This window comes from Lolium perenne, chromosome 6, assembly GCF_019359855.2.
Source record: "Lolium perenne isolate Kyuss_39 chromosome 6, Kyuss_2.0, whole genome shotgun sequence".
NCBI lineage: Eukaryota > Viridiplantae > Streptophyta > Magnoliopsida > Poales > Poaceae > Lolium > Lolium perenne.
Genome location: NC_067249.2, coordinates 251,576,967 through 251,589,879, shown reverse-complemented (window position 1 = coordinate 251,589,879; position 12,913 = coordinate 251,576,967). Strand labels below are relative to the sequence as shown.

Sequence of the window (12,913 nt, the reverse complement as noted above, 5' to 3'; positions counted from 1 at the left end):
TGCAAATATGAAATTGTCGGATATAGTTTCAAAAAATTAAAAGTACCTAAGCATCACCTTTTGCAAATAACTATTGCGCATTATCGCAGAATGAACTACAACTAAATACAATAAATGCACCCCACAATTCCAGACCAATAAAAAATTAGATATCTTGTTTATCACAAGTGCTTTTGCAACTCCTCGTTCTCATTCCGCATAATCACGCTATTACAAGATTAAGGAATCAGTAGTGTTAGGACATGCACCGTAGAGTTAGGACATGCACCAACAACACAAGAAATGAACTACCACTATAACCTGAATATGTAATGCCAGTGCAAATCAACGTATGGGGGCAATAATGAATTTTTTCTGTTTACGTCAGTAGAAAAGAATTTTTTCTTCTTCATAAAGACCAAGGATAGTGCCGCGTCGAAGCATAGTGCCATAATCTAGACCAAAAGTCTGAGACATGTGAAGTTACTTAACATAGTAGTCATAGAGGCATAGACAAAGCCAATGAGGAGTGAAAGAGAAAACAAAAACACCCTTCTCTTTAACACCCATATATATGCCAGATTAATATTTTATTACATAAAACTTTTTATAAGTGTAGTTGAAAGCGAAACTTAAAGAGGAAAAGAAAAAAAATGAGAGAATCGCAGCAACGCGCGGGCACTTAGCTAGTTAATACATAACTGATTTAACTTTTATGGCTGAAGAAAGTAAGTACAGAACACATAAGTGGTTATGAAATTCATGAGCGACCAGTAACAAAGCAAAGCATACATGAGTTTCGAGCATGACTAAACAGGAAATCTACAAGCAACCTGAATCATTGATCAAGTAACAAGTCAGGAATCTAAGTTTTCTAATTTATACTGCAATAGTCAAATGGAAAGAGGGAAGAGAGATTACGGTTTAAGGCTGGGTGTGCGTTGTGGGACTCGATGGCCACCTCTTCACCCGAACAACACCGGGGATCACCTCCGCTACCGCCGCTTTCAGTTCGGCCATCGTCGATCTGTCCCATGCCGCCCCCTCATCCATCTTCTGTCTCACACAGAATGTCTGAATAGCATCTGAACAGTGACGATTATACTACCAGACATTAGAATTTAAAATATCTTTATGTTAAAAAGGGATGCCTATTTGCTGCATAGACTTTGACCCAATTCAGATAAGCACTCAAAGAACTACGACAACAAATTGTGAAATAGAGTCGGAGCATACCCTGCTAGGTATATCAAGTGTGCAGTAACACGATGGCATGTCAAGATTTTGCTATTGAGAGAAAGTAAAAAACTATAATGATTGTAACTGAACCTTCTAATCCAAATTTTCCTCTGATTACTTCTGAGCATACAAAAATTTACATTAAACATTTTTTCCGAATAAAAACACTGGAAAATATACCACTGGTTACGGTTGATTCCTCTGGTGTCTGGTCACCTCGTAATCATCCTTGTATTTTGTAAATGGTAAGTATTCAGATTTCCTATGGAAATAGAAGGACCTATTTTTTTTTGAACAGGAACAGGACCTAGAAGGCCCCAGAGATTTCATTCAATCTACACGTGGCGGGTACAAATTACAAAGAGACCCTTTTACATCACTTGCACAAAGAAACCAGGAATTTGAAGAAAGGCCCTCTAAAATAACAAAAAGCACCCTGGAACAAAAGAGAAAAACGCAATCGGGTCCCTGGGCGCCTCCGCCACCAACCGCCAGCGATCTCCAAACGAATCCGTCGAGATGCGGGGCCGATATGCCCAGCAGCACACTTCCGGCGAAGCTTTGCATCCACCAGCCACTTTTCTCCTCCTCCGGGGACAAACCACTTGTTGGAGAAGATGCGTTGAGCTCCAGCGAACAAAGCAGAGGAGGACCTCCATCTTGGAGGTTGAAGATGGGCCGCCATGCCGGCCAAAGATTGAGGCGTCGCAGTGGAACGCCTCGTGACCCGCTCTAAGGAGCTCAGATCGTGCAACTCCATAGCACCCCGTAGGTGAGCATCGATGGGCATGGATCATCAGTACCCCTCCACACCTTCTCTTCTCACCACCACGGCAAGGCAGAGGAGGTTGCAGATGAACAAAAACCGACCGCCAGCCACACCGACAGAGAGGACAGGATTCCCCACCCAGATCCAAAATCAGCACGCCCCACTTCTGCTCCTCCTCGCCACCGCGATCGGCCAGGAGAGAAGAAGGAGCAGACCTTGCAGCATCGATTTGGCTCTCCCCCATGCCACCACGGCCGGATTGGAGAGCTCCATCTTCTCTGCCATCGAGGGAGGAAGAAGAGCATGTAGCCACCATATTATTGAGGGAGACGCCATCGCTCCCCGCAGCACATCCCTCCAACCACCGGAGCAGAGGAAGTGCGAGCAGCACCCTAGGCTAGTCAGGATCCGGCGGCGGAGACCCCGACCACAACCTCCACTAACTACTGGCATAACGCCAAGATCCACAAGGGTAAAACTAGACAAGGAGGAAACCTGGACTAACCCTAATCTACTCCGACGCGTCACCTCAACCAACTCCGGCCGGCTATTCCGGCGGAGTGGCCTTGGATCGGCCCAACCAAGGGTGGGGAAAGACCAAGAACTGTAGCCGCTTGAGAGCTGGGGAGGGGGGAAATGAGAGCTTAGAAGGACCTAAATAGGAGATAACTACAACAATGTAACTCATTCACCTTGCCAGAAACCCAGAAGAACACAAGCATAGTGTCTGCAAGAAATAAAAACAATTCTAGGTAACAAAAGGGTAAATGACTATGTTAGGATCTTGTAAAATAATCTAAATCAGGAAACATACATTAATTTGGAGATTCTCTGACCAATCTCCATATATCCAACAATATTTCAAAACATGTCATACCCCTCCCATGATTTTGGAGATCTCTTACAGGTCAACTGATGTTCTTCAGTACCAATGCAACTTCCTCTTATCAGAACAGCATAGACTGCAGCGACGTTCTAAAAACAATAAAATGAATTCGTGGAAAGACATGTCGCCCTATTCACTTTACCTTTTTCTGCAAAACTATGCTGAACTAATAAAAATAATACTGTATTTTAATTTGATATATGACCCCATAGTAATTATTGTCTACCGCCAATTCAAGAACTCACTCATGAAGATACCACAAATTTTATCAACCGAACAAATGAAGGATTACCATTTAAGTTTTTACAACACCAACAATCCCATTAAGATCCAAGTTTTTCATTGGTAGTTCATCTAAAAACAGTTCCATGTGACAAATGGAGCAAGCAAAAATTTAAGGGTTGGGACATACTCAGTGATAATTGGCAATTATCAAGTTGTAGAGTGGTATGAAATTCACCATGGTGCAATCATACTGACTATTCTGAACTGAAATAAATTGTATAGACCATGTGATATCATGTAACAGCAGAAAAATTGCATAAAAACATGTTGTTTGTTCTACCTAGCGATCCAAATTTAGTCTCGGTTGCAACCAAACCAAAGTAGTAAATCCAGTACATACATATATCTCAGTGTTCTTGTTTTGCAAAGTGTATGCTAACTGATTTTACATATTAAAATGGTGGGCAGTGTATCTAAATGTAAAATAAGCTCAAAAATAGATGGAATGATATTTCAGCAAGCGTGCCTAAGAAAACGCCACATGTACATGTGTTGTGAGATCGTAGGCTACATATCTACATAATTAGGTACTATATAGTTTTTGTCAGTTGACATATCTGGAGGCACACGGGTAGGTTCCAAATCAACTATTGCGTCTTGCCTTCCAAACAGGTTGTCCAATATCAAGTCACACTCATTCTTGGGGGGGGGGGGGGGTTAACTATTTTTGTTTGCTCGGGGTTGTCCTGCCTAAAGTCAGAAAATATCAACTATGAGGCTACTAATCTTATCTGAATACATTAATTTAACCACAAAATAATTACCTACAAGTGACACATTCTTAATTAGGTAAACAAAAAGGTGTAGTACTGTCTAAACAAATTTGTGATCAACTGCAGATGAAAACTTTGTTTAAATTTAAGTGACGACATCACCTACATCAATAACATAAATTAGCCAGAATTAAGAGACATATACCTACTCAGGGGGAATATATGTATGCAAGGGATATGTATACCGTGTATTTGAGTATTAGCATCGGCAGGCAGCGGCAAGATGCTGCCGGACGAGACCGTACGGGCGCAGTTCGCCGTGGACGCACGCCTTGTCTCCACTGGTGCTGCAGGCTGACGACGGGATGCACGTTGCTGGGGTGTACGTCATGCTCCCGTCCACCCTGAGCAGGGTCTCCTGCAAGGCCTGTCGTATGCTCGGGTCTCGGGGTAGTGTCGCCTCGCCACACATGTCGGGGATGCTGTGCTCGTGGTGCTCATCCGCCGTCGGCTCGAGGCGGATCCACTCTTCTGCCTCCGCGCTCGCGTTGCTTCCGGCCGCAGTGCGAGCTAACCCTAGCTCAGCCTCTGTCACACTCGCACCACGCAGAGGGAGGGAGATCGGGAGAGAAGGAAAAGATGAGGATGTCGATTACATGGGCGAGAGTTTCGGGGGCTGGGTTCCTGTTCCGTCTTGACGAGATTGTTGGGCTTGGCCCAGTAGAGCGCGTGCGTGGGAGGGGAGACGACGGAAGGTCGGAAGGTCGGAAGCGCTTGACGAAGGAGCGATATCTATATCTATACCTAATAATAAAGGAGCTAAGGTTTCTGCCAAATTTTTCGTTATACCTAATAATAAAGGAGCTAAGGTTTCTGCCAAATTTTTCGTCCAACTATTTTTAGGACCGTTTTGCCCTCCCACCAAACTACGTATTACAGCACAACTGCCACGCCACTTACCGGTTCGTTTATTTCGGTCCCGATCGCTCGGCGGCGCTGCTTCCGCTATCTCTGGGCTGATCTATTGCTACCGCTGCGGCCCATCATATTCAGGCATACGTATTTCTTTTGTGTCAATAGTCCCACATCGCTTTTATATACCGAGTGCGAGCAGTTTATATACACACGTTTTTTGATTACAGCAAGCTGCCTTGGAAACTACAAGCGGCATCTTAAAAACCTGCGGGATCAGAAGAATTTGGGAATTGGAGAATGAAAGGAGATGCCACGAATTTGGGAAAAGAGGGCTCTGAGGACCAAGATCGCCTCAGACTTCAGAAGAATGGAGAGGACGAATATCGAAGGCACAGAGGTGATTGGTGGGCGGCCGCATGAGGTGTAAGCGAGGAGGGCGAGCTGGCGCGGTTCCCTGGCGTCGAGGATGCGCAGCTCCGCGACCAGAGGGTGGCGCATGGTGCGCAGGGCGGTGGCGACGGCAGACTTCAGAAGAATGGAGAGGACGAATATCGAAGGCACAGAGGTGTGATTGAGCGTCGGCACAGATCCGTGGCGGGCGGCCGCATGAGGTGTAAGCGAGGAGGGCGAGCTGGCGCGGTTCCCTGGCGTCGAGGATGCGCAGCTCCGCGACCAGAGGGCGGCGCATGGTGCGCGGGGCGGTGGCGACGGGGAAGGTCGATGATGACTCCGCGCGCGGAGCTTGAGGAGCGAGGCGAGCGAGAGGGGGCGCCTGGCTCACTCGATCTGGGCGGCGGCGGGGTTGGCTGCAAGAGTGCAAGATTTTGTCTGCAGCTAGGGTTTGCTCCGAGTTGGGCCAGCTGGGCTGTGTGGCTGGGCCTGGCCGGGTTGGAGCTCTTCTCCTCTTTTTTTCAAAATATTATTTTATTTTATTTCTGTTTGTTTTAAAACCGTTTTCAAATAGGTGGGAGGTCTTCTCCTTCTTTATTCAAAATATTTTCATTTATTATATTTCATATGATCTAAATAAGCATTCAATAAAAATCAACCCGGTGCAACGCACAGGTACATTTCCTATCCTATGCTATCCTATCATATATATCTATACCTATACCTAATAATAATAAAGGAGCTAAGGTTTCTGCTAAAATTTTCGTCCAACATTTTTATGGACAATTTTGCTCTCCCACCGAAACGCATAATACAGCACACTTGCCATTGTACCGATTCGCCGTCTCCAGATCCGTCGAGCGCGCGATGTGGGAAGCTCGGCCTGGTCCGAAACGTTTTGTCGCGTGCTTCTCCTCGAACATGTGGGCTGGCCCAGTTAAGGCTGCGCTGTCGGACGACCGGTCTGGATTCCGTTCCAATCTGGTACGGAGTAGTTTCGTTCATATCAAATTAGCGATACTGAATAATATGCGTTAATAGTACCACCTCGCTCTTTTATACAAACTCATGCCGCTTTATATACGAAAGTTCACCGGAAATTCACAAGTCGCCTAAGAAACAACAAGCAGCAGCTGTGCCATTATCTGGTCCTGATTAAATCAGGAACCAAATTAAGTTGCCCAAGGACGGACAAATGAGACGGAGCAGAGCTTCCCATGGAAGAAAACAGGAAAAGGATAAGTCCTCGATGCTGGAAGGGCGCGTCGGCAGGGGAGCTCTCAAGGCGCGCGTCGCCCGCGAGCGGAGCTTGGCTTGCTCGGGAAGGCACGCCACGAGCTGAAGCTCGGCCTGCTCAGGAAGGTGGTTCAGGCGGCCAGGGGGAGCGTGAGCCGTGTCCCGGCGAAGTGGACCAGCATGCCCGGCGGCCGTCAAAATTGGAGGGGCTCGTGGTAAAAAATTGGAGCTCGTGCCGGAGGTCCGACACTGCTTCGACGCTGGCCAGGAGGAGGAGTCGGACACCACCCGGTCTCTCCGCTCTGCTCTGCTCTGGTGACCCTTTCTATCGCCGTCAAATACCTCCCTTCTGCGGCGTCTCCGCCTTCCGGGCCGACTGCGAGCAGGGGCAACGCAAGTACTCAGGCATACGCATCTTCGGGGCGGCCCAGCCACCCATTTCCACTCCCGGCGCACTGCCCGTCAATTCAGTATCTTGGCGTCGCCTTCGAGCATGGTACGGGCATAGCGGACACTGCTATGAAATATGGGTTAGCTTCAACTTGCTGATGCATGGTTTGTTCTCTTCGATTGATGTTACCACGAATTAAGTTCTTTCTCGCTGATTTTGTATCTGGAACGAATTCATGCTAATTATGCAGCTAATGGAGATGAGTAGCTTTTCTTCCCTGTTAGTGCTTGTGTGTATGCCTGAAAGAGGAGAGTGTTCCATATCAAATCCGCGAGCGGCGGTGGCGACTGGGTAGGGGGCCGGAGATCCCGCGGGACTCGAGGAAGCTAAAGGGCGTCCTGGACGGCCGCACCAAGTCCGAAATCTGAGCGACGGATTCGCGAGATTGCTGGTGCCCTACTACTTTTTTGCCTGACGCCGGCCCTGGCGATCACGCACGAGTCAATGTTGCCAACCGGGTAGGCAGCCCATCGACCCAGTTCCTATTCGCTCAGTGCGTCAGTAGTCAGATTCTCTAGCCGGCCGGCGACGTGCACTACCAGTCTGCCTCACGTTACAATGGCTGGAGCACTTGCAATGTGGTCTTGCTTTTCTCTTTGCACTTCAGGATCGGTACCATATAGCTGTACCCCAATCTGATTGTTTGTTGTTATTCTGAAACTCAACTCGAAGGAGCAGTACAGATATCGAGTGGGCCGTGGGAGCAGTTGCAGCAGATATATTGCAGCAGATATATCTGCCATCCTTAAAGAGCACTAAGCTCCCAGGGTTCCGCTCGCTCGTGGTTGCTCCACGTTTCATCCAATCTGGTTTTAACACCTGACCCTCTATGTGTCACGACGCCAGGCTCTTTCATGGCTTCGTTAGGCGGTTCGGTGCCTTGTTCCCGTTTCGACCTCCCTCGTTCGCAGCGCACCTGCTCACCTAATCTTCCTCACAGCAAGGCGACCACGCTGGCCGGCCAGCGCCGTTGCCACCCCCGGCCTCCCCGCCGCTGAACCTCGCCCCCGCCCTACGTGGCCGCCGATTCCGCCGAGGGCGAGCAGGGGATTCGTCGGAGCTCGCGATCGCTGCTCTGCCGCTCCTGCCGATACCGATGTGGATGAGGAAGGGCCTCTGCGGACGGGAGAAAGCGGAGCTGCGCCGCCACAGAGGAGAGGGAGGCGGGTCACACCGTCCAAGAGAGTGAAGAATCGATATCGCTGAAAGGGATGACGGCCGCGACACCGCGGAAGAGGGACCCAGTAGAAGAGCAGTGCCTCTGCCGTCCCGATGAACTGCAGTGCCTCTGCCGTCCCAATGAACTCGGTACCGCTCGATTCCAGGTCATCGAGGTACGCAGCCGCCTCCTTCATGAGTACCTTAGTGTCGTCCCTTTGTTTCTCTGTCAAATCGATCGGCAGATTGCAACTCGGGGGAGAGAGAGCACACCGCTGTCAGAATAAAGACCGGCCGACCAAATCAGCCACAGCACAAAGCGGCAAGCCATGCGGTGTCCATGTTGTTTCGATGTGGTACAAGCGTAAGTGGCCGGTAACTCAGGGGAGGCGACGAGCGTGACTCGGACACCCGATCCATTCGAGCGCTTGGCTGTGTTGGGAGGGAGACGGGCTAGGGGAGAGAAGATGGTGGTGTGGTTGCTTCATTGCTTGACCACTAGCTTCTTGCCGCTGCAGGCTGCAGCCTAGGAGATGCGTGGAGAGACGTGGTTCTTTTGCTAGATGCTAATTTAGGAACTGATGAGATATGGCTGCTACTCTGCTTGGTGCTACATGTTGTTGAGAGGAAGTAAGAGAGATTGAGAGACGTGTTATTTGTTGCTACCGATGAGAGCGACCCGGACGATTGGGACCTGGCAACGCGCGAGGTTGATATCGCCATCGTCTATGTGTGCCGCGCGATTAGAACTTAATATAGCAGGTAATAAATACGCGCTTGACTTTCATTTCCGTCTGTCGCATACGCAGCTTTATACACGGGCCTGCGCGTACGCAGTTGTCGACATTTATTAGCATGGTGCAGGATAGTTAGGCGTGTGCTGTAACATGCCACTTAATTGCGCGCGCCGGTGTACACCCTGATCTCCTCTGCGAAGCTGACCACCAGCTCTCTCCCAGCTCCCAGTCTTGCACTGTAGATCTTCCCCTACCTCGAGCAACCAAGAGAGTTCCATATCGCCCGCTACGCCAAGCTGATCATCAGCGCCCCGAGCCATGGCCGGCCTTGCAACGTGTTTCAGGTGAGCACCGCGTTTCGTCCGACTGGAGGACGCCAGACCACCAGCGGTATGCCGCTGAAGTCGCACCGGGCGAATGGTATCCAAAGGAGAGGTTGTGGAACGGCATTGCAAAGTCTGCAGATGAGGAGGTTCCCCTCGCAGTACCTCCTCAACGCGCGTAGACTGGACGGCAGCAGCAGTCACGGAGGGCAGCGAGAACGAGGTCCTCGACCTCCGACGTGCAGCTGGTGCGTATCACCATCGAGTGCACCAAATCCACGGCAGATAGCCAAGCAAACAACGCGCGCGGCATTCCTGGCAATCTGGCATGCCGGGTGTCAGCTGTGGGCTGTCGCATTCATCGCCGGCGAAATGGGTGACGCTGCTGGCGGGTTGATGACCTGCATGAAACAGCTGGCCATGGCCCATCTTCTGGAGCAGGCAGCCAGGCTTGCTACGGCAGACAGAATCAGGAGCTTCGTGTCCGCTCCATGGTTTTTGGTCTGGTTGTTTTTCTTCTTCTTCTTTAGGTTGGCAACAATGAAAAGCTTAGGCCATGTTGACTGATGGTGGAGCTGGGCTAGTTAGCGTTAAGGCTCTGCACATATATATGTATGAAAGCTCAGTGGCTTTGTCACGAACAGAAAATGGGGGGAGAACTTATGCAGGGATGAAGTAAAAGAAGAGAGTGGTCAGGGAAGAAAGCAATCTGCAGCGCCATGCTTGACTTTTTGGAACAAGCAAAGTACTAATGACCTTCACAGCAGTTATTACTCTAAGCGCCGCTAGAGTTAAAGCCATGCCAGTCCTGCAGGCGAGTTATTGCTCAGCGCGTCGAAAGAATACCACGAATATCTATCGAGTAAATCGCTGGACAAAGACATAATACATGCTTAAAGGATAATACATTGCTAATCTTGAACCATGGGACGGGCACGATATCATCCTCGCCCGTTGCCAGGTTCCGTTAGGCATTTATGATGATGCTCTTAAATTTAAACGCAGGAATTAGTTCCAAACTTAGTGCAATTATATTTTTGAATGATTCTCACAACTGATGTTGATCAAGCAGTAGCAGAGTTAGCATCTTATCATTTTGTTCAACATATAGGAAACGCAGTTTCATTATCTTTGTTTTGTTCGGCAAAATAGCTGAAAATATTAATGTATGCCTATTCTGTAATGTATTCAAATGAGTTAAATCCAGTTGACATAAGATTTTTCTCACATGGTAAGATGCTACTCACAATTGATTGTGTGCTTCTCATGCCTTTGCTTCTCACGATTGATTGTGTGCTTACCACATCCTCATTGGTAAAATTTGCTTCTGTTCATTATCTACTATATAGAGAAATCATAAAGTGATTGCCCTTGTTCGGGCAAATTTCACTTCCCATCTTTTACATGATTTCTACCGAAATCACAGGGGGCTTATTATTGTCATACTTGCCTTTTCTGCTGAACAGAATTTGTAGGCAAACAAAAATGTCATGTCTTATCTTTTTTACCTAGAGCGGTGCATCCAGGAGAAAGTATTTGTTACTCAACGAATTTATTTTCTTCTTACTCAAAATTTTGTAGGCATTATTTCCTTAACGGCAGGAAATAATGAGAATTCTGTATGGCATTCACGTGTGATTTTCTGAATTGTATTTGCAACTCCAGAAAATAATTTGTTATGCTATTTCATACATGTAGGCTGGTGAGAAGAGATGAAGGAGCAGCAGGACCAGAGCTCAGGGTGCGGCCGCATCATGGTGAGATGAGCAAGGGGGGAATGGAGTAGGCCATGGAGCAGCTCGGTGTGGAATACATAGAGAATTTCTTGCAATGTGGTGTGAGAGTAATTTGCTTGCTGCTGTTACAGAAGGTTTGGAGGCAAAGAGATTTTAGCTCGTGCTCTGAAATTTTTGTTGCCTGCTGCTTTTGTATCCGCTAATGCTCCTTTGCTATCTATCTGCTGATATTGTTGCTCGGTTATTTTCACTAAGACAGTGTGAGAGAAATCGAGAGATAGAAAGATTGCTAGCTGCTGCTATGATTCTTTTACGATCTTGTTGATTGCTAGCTGCTGCTAATAAGGCTACTTCTAGGATGGATGATTGTGCTTTCGTCGAGTTCATGTTGTGTTGTATCGAGATTATGTTGTACTATCAAATGTTTGTGTTTGACAGAGAGTGGGAGAGAGAGATATGTATGGTAATTATAGAAAACCAACATATTATATATGTTACTAGGACATAGAGAGTGAGATTTGCCGCTTCTGTCGGAATGTAAGCTAATCCAAATATATTTTTATTTTGGATAAGAACGGTTTAGTTAGCTGATCCAAATATGTTTATCTTCTGAATTTCTCATGCAGATGTCAGTGGTCAGGCTGTAGCAACTATGGGTGTGATGCAGACTAGAGTACTAAGAAAAGGTATGCTTTTGGCACATAATGTCATGATATCAACTAATTTAAGGAGTTTCATATTTAATTATATCACATATTCTGTCATTTGGTAAGTATTTAGGTTGTCATTTGCTTGCTTTTCATTTTGATGCTGCCTATTGTTACCATGGATGACAATGAAGGAGAGTCCTTGCTGGGCACATAATTGGTTGAATTTTCTTATGTTCCATGTTTTTTCAAGTTCATCTATAAATTCTGATGGCCTCTAAGGGCGTCAGTTATTTCTGTGGTGCAACCATAGTTGTACTTGGTTCAGATAGTTGCATTTTCAGAACTATTGCATACTTATTATCCAAATCTCCATATTTTAGTAAATTGGAAAATAATATATTGGAATATCAATATTATAGCTCAGAATCTGTAGTGTATATCCCTCTGGCCTCCACCCATCAGCAGTTCAGCAGAGTACTATGCATTACATCAAAGCAGACTAGATGTCTAGCAGCCGGCGATGCTGTGAAACCATGATTACATGTCGCTGAGTGGTGGCTATTGGTGCACTCCAGGTGCCGCTCATTGGATTATTATGTTGACAATTTTGTTGCTACTCACCCACTCATCACATCCTAAGAACGTATGCACTACCTGGTGTTTTGACCTAGCTAGAAACTAGATTGGTCAGAATTCGGTTGCTATCGGAACTATGCCCACTAAAATAAAAATATGCTAATGTTTCATCTATGCTTCCGTAAGGAGCTTTCATGTTATTGGGTTTGTGCCCTCATTATTTTCTTACACATTTTGTATAATTCTCCATATATCAAATCAGATACTATGGTCTTCCATTTTTGATGTTTGCGTTTACATGAATATCCATTTTACTTGCTGGAATTAGTCACAAATAGGATTGTAGTCTGAATGGTGAGAAAATTCATGTTCTGTCATACAAGATTCCATGTTATGCAATAATAGTGGATTTTGTATTCCTGGTAATCTTTTTAAGTTTAACTCCTGGGAAACGTACTGGTAATAATAGTGGTAATAATAGTGCAGTAGTTTACAGGTTCTCTCTGTGTTCTTCTCTTGGTAGGAAATCTTTGGTGATGACACCTTTGTAGAAAAGGTCATACCCTAGAATTCATGTACTATATAAATTAGCAGCTTGATATTTGCAGGTAGTAGTTACTCGAATACCAACTCCTTCTGTGTTCTCTCTTCTTACTTTTCTATGAATCGAATGATTTACCAATGCCCATTAAAGAGCTACCTACACTCTTACTTTGGGAGAAGACTATGTGCGATTGTGGGATTTGATTTCGAAAATATCTGCCGAAATACTTACAATGCTCCAAGTAAAGCACATTAAGATCGATCCACCCCTAAAGGCAGTGTGTGGAGCGGCATGGCGTGCAGCGCCTGGCAGACATGAGGAGCCTG

General features: G+C 46.7%; 1 long non-coding RNA gene across 2 annotated transcripts; it reads left to right on the top strand.

The window, feature by feature from the left end:
* Positions 1–7,725: 7,725 nt before the first annotated feature.
* On the top strand, positions 7,726–12,667 carry LOC127305147 (uncharacterized). 2 transcript variants are annotated; one of them, XR_007853698.1, is made up of 3 exons: positions 7,726–8,197; positions 10,780–11,354; positions 11,444–12,667. It is a non-coding gene; the product is annotated as an uncharacterized lncRNA (long non-coding RNA). The 2 variants fall into 2 exon arrangements; XR_007853699.2 differs by having other exon boundaries at positions 7,727–8,197; positions 10,780–10,951.
* Positions 12,668–12,913: the final 246 nt, after the last annotated feature.